This window comes from Rhagoletis pomonella, unplaced genomic scaffold (assembly GCF_013731165.1).
Source record: "Rhagoletis pomonella isolate Grant_MI unplaced genomic scaffold, Rhpom_1.0 Rhpom_scaffold_00008, whole genome shotgun sequence".
NCBI classification, from domain to species: Eukaryota; Metazoa; Arthropoda; class Insecta; order Diptera; family Tephritidae; genus Rhagoletis; species Rhagoletis pomonella.
The window spans coordinates 46,661,952-46,666,446 of record NW_023458562.1 but is presented as its reverse complement, the minus strand read 5'-3'; the positions used below and the strand labels follow the sequence as shown (position 1 = coordinate 46,666,446).

The 4,495-nt window shown below is 40.8% G+C and overlaps 1 protein-coding gene across 1 annotated transcript in view; it reads right to left on the bottom strand.

The window, feature by feature from the left end:
- The window catches only part of LOC118744998, a gene marked incomplete in the record, with an annotated part of 61,285 nt that overhangs the window by 56,066 nt on the left and 724 nt on the right, over nt 1-4,495 (bottom strand).

The following is a 4,495-nucleotide window of genomic DNA, read 5'->3' as shown; positions in this document are numbered from 1 at the left end:
TTTGACAGATTACTGCTTTTGAATACATCTGCATACATCGATAGAGGAGTTACATACTTATATAAAAAATCGCATCTAAACAATCAGAGGTATGGAAGATATACTTTATATGACACCAATCTAAGTGATTTTCACCGCTATGTGATCGGTATGTAAACCGGTAACACAATTTATTGGGTTTAGTTTCGTACATAAAGGAGATATATGGCAAAAACTGGTATCTTAACAATCAGTGCTATAGGAGATAAAGCTTATAAAGCATAGATTTTGACGATTTTCTCAGTAGACTTTGTATTATTATTTATAAAATATCTTACGAAATTTATCGGGTTTAGCTGTTCAAATAAAGGAGTTTTACAGTAAAATCCCATATCTGAACAATCAGATGTATGGAAGATATATGTTGTAGTCACCCGATCTTTGTTATTTTCAATGTACGTATTCTGTTAATAATGAGTGAAAATGGTGCGAAATTTCATGTTCCTAGCTGCATAAATGGAGGAGATATGATAAAAGACCTCATATCTGAACAATCAGTTGTATGGGGGCTGCAGGTTATAGTGACCCGATCTTCGTCTTCTGCTGATAATGAGTGAAAACAGCGCGAAATTTCATGGTCCTAGCTAAATAAATGGATGAATTATAACGAAAAATCTCATATCTGAACAATCAGTTGTATGGGAGCTATAGGTTATAGTTATCCGATCTTTTTAATTTTCACTGTAAGTTTTCTGTTGATAATTATTGAAAACAGTGCGGAATTTCCTGTTCCCAGCTTTATAAATGTTAAGTATATAGTTATAACGGAAAATTTTATATCTGAACAATCAGTTGTATGGGAGCTATAGGTTATAGTGACCCGATCTTTGTAATTTTCACTGTAAGCATTCTGTTGATAATGGGTGCAAGTGCTGCAAAATTTCATGTTCGTAGCTGCATAAATGGAGAAGTTATAACGAAACAATTATAACGAACAATCAGTTGTATGGGAGCTATATGTTATAGTGGTCCGATTCTTCCGGTTCCGACAAATGATTAATACATTATAAAAATACACCCACCTACCAAATTTGATCCGGATATCTCGAAAAATGAGAGACTAGATTGCATACAAACAGACAGACAGACGGACAGACGGACAGACGGACAGACGGACATGGATAAATCAACTCAGCTCGACGTTCTGATCATATAAGTATACATTTTAATGGGTCTATCTCTTTTTGTTCTGGTACTTACAAACATCGGACCAAAGTTATAATACCATTTCATGCTCATGAAAGGTATAATAAATGGCGAAATGGAAAGTAAAATTGTCTAGGAGTTATTATTTAATGACAGTGGCAAGCGGCAGCCGAGGCGCAGTGGCTGATTGGCTGTTGGCTTTGTGCCCAATGATGTGATGTCGTTTTTTATCTTGTTGCCGCACAGGTTTGAAATGTTTTAAGGAGTGAAGGAAAAAGGGTACAGCTTTGAACTGAAATTGTTTTCAATTGCTCTGCATTATTTGCTTGCAAGAATTATTTTTAATGAGTATAATTATTGTGCTGACTTAAGAGCCATGAGTTCAAGCACACAAAGCAGCACAAAAGTTCAACTATGCGGAAAGGAAAGGTAATGGACCAAGGTTGACATTGTGCAGCCAGTTCTCGAAATAAGAAAGAGACACAAGGAATGCCAGGGTACACCTTGACCGCGAGGCCGCAGTTCTAGCGTAAGACAGTCATTTCCAGAAATTTCTGCGAAACCGCGTATGTGAGGTTGCTGAAATTTTAACGGAAAGAGCGAAAACTGTCTTATATCGTCGGTTAGGTCTTTTCAGGCTAATTATATAAATTGATATTCTGGTATGAATCGAGGAGGCTTGGTGTTATGAGCTTCCGGTCATCAAATATCATTTTTGACACAAATCTAAGTTACATTATGTAGATTCAGACTGCCAGCATTCACGTTGCCATTTCGACCAAATGCTTAACTAGAGTTAAGAGCTGAATAAGTTCCAAGATTTTAGCATGGCGTGATCGGCAAGATTGGACAAGAGACACCGCGACCTGAAAGAGTTTTAGGATATCTTAAAGAGAGAGAGTTACTAACCCAGTGTGGCCAAGATACCCTCGGCCTCTCTAATGAATCCTAAAACGGCATTGGTAGGCGAATTCCTTGTAACAAAGCATTCGACCTTTAAAGCTTTAAAATGGGTCAATCTTTGTCTGGCCAAAGCCGAACAGTGACAGAGTATATGCTCTGAAGTTTCATCATCTTCAAAGCAAACCCGGAATTCGGACTCTGTGATCACACCTATTCGGTGCGAATGGAATCACAATCGGCTGTGACCAGTCAGGTACCCAAAAAGTAGCCTGATGCCATTTCTGTTGTTTCCTAAAATAATATCCTTTCTGTTGAAAGGGTATCCGAAGAGCCTGGCGTGTCTATGGCCCCTCACCGCTCCCCAGTACTTACTGTGTTCCGAGTGTACCCACTCAGTATGGCTCTCAAAGAGGACCATCATAAATCACAGCATTTTTCAGGTCCCAGAAAGGCAGTTAGCGATCATTCTCGTGCAAGCTCGTCAGTTACCACATTGCCTTCAATTCCACAATGGCCAGATACAGAGGAAGTGTTACCGTGTTTTTGGCTGTCAAAATTTTTAGCATGCCAAAGCAGTGATTTTAGCAGTCAAATGATGGCTGCTTGGCTATAACTGAAAAGATCACTAGAAAGGTGCCCTTCAAACACTTTTCATGGTTTATTGCCCATAGGAATTGCAAGTTTAGTGCTAGTTCCGAAAATACCTGCATCTGCTCTGTCCTCCATCCTTGAACCGTAAGTGTACCAGTGTAGGTATCTGGGATCAGGTTGGAGTGATTTCTAGAAGGTTAGGTTAGGTTAGATTGAAGTGGCCGCCAGTGACCCCACTAGCACACGTAGGCCCTTAGGTTATGGGCCCGTTGTAATACCACACGGATAGTTATAACCCTCCTACTCAATCCATCGTCTGGATTTCGCGAAACCCAGAAGTTGCAGTATTCCTACCTCGGCTACGTCGGTTAGGTCTTCAAAGAATCCTGAACCCATAAACTTTCGTCTTCTTCTACAGAGTGCGGGGCATTCTCATAACAGGTGCCGAAAGGTTTATGGCTCTTCTTCTTTTCTGCAGCTTCTGCGAAAGTCGTTATGGGGGACCCCTAACCTCTCCGCGTACCTTCCGATAGCAACAGACGTACAGCTGCAGCTAGGTCCCTCAACATAAGGAGATCCTTCGACTGCTTTTTGTCCCATTTTGGCCACGTAAGTTTCGTACTGTTGCAAATGGTGAGACTAACCCATCTATCCCTTGCTAGTTTAAGAGATATTTATTATTAAAATGAGCTGGCATGTATCGAAGTATAATGGATGTGCCTTCTCTAGCAAGTCCGTCTGTCTTTTCATTGCCTGGTAACCCATACCAAGTGAAGAGCAGTCTGCTGTGCCATCTCATTTAGAGATTTGCGACAGTCCCTTATGGGTTTTTAACTGCATGTGATAGAATTGAGCGCTTTAAGTGTGGCCCAATGGTTGGCGATGTCGATGTATTTTTTTCATAAAAAAGTACGGTATTTTTGAGTACTGTGGTCAGCGTAGCTGGAGCTCGACTTACGAGAGCATTTTTTTTTTTCTAAAAAAAAATGGCATCGACGTCTACCTCGACAACCATAGTAGTGTGGATTGTTACGTATGACTTCTCTTGCGTGTAGGTGCTCAACCGCCTCCTGTATAGCAGCGACTTCAGCTTGAAAGACGCTGCAGTGGTTGGGTAAGCGTCTTGCTTAGAGCCATCGGTGTTGAGGTATAATGATCAATTTTCATCAGGAGCCCCTCTTGACCAGCATGTTCTGTCTGGAATTGAAATCCTATACCTATTTGTGAAGTTCAGACTTGGTGCACAGTAATCCATGTAAGTTATATTTACGATATTTAGGACTACGGTGTGGCCATCCTAAGTGTCTCTCCAGCCCGGTAGTTCCCTTAGCATCAAGGCGGCACACCCCGCTGATTGTTTACCTACAATTTCAATTGCAAAATATTGATCAGCACGCACATAGCCTCCGCTTTCCAGACAAACTGTCCTAACTCAGACGAGCCTATTTGTCTGACAAAGGTGAGATGGGACAGTATCTCTGACAGCGCTGAGTTAGTACAAAGTTAGGTTAGTTAATCGAGTTAAAATAGTCTTTCGAACGGCGTTAAAGATGGGCTAGATTAACGGCTATCGACCAGTTGATATGAAGTAGCCCGGGCCGTCGATATGGCAAAAGATATTCCGGACGAAATATAGCCTCACAAACTAATTCGACTGTGGAATTAATACCCGCAAGAAGCTAACAATCGTTTACAAACACGCATTTCAAATAATCCAAACTTGTTTCGGTTTTAAGTACATTTCTCTCACGCAATGCGGTAATGCTAAGGAGTTAAGTTAATCCCTTCATCCATTTTGCCGAGTTTTATTTCCTTT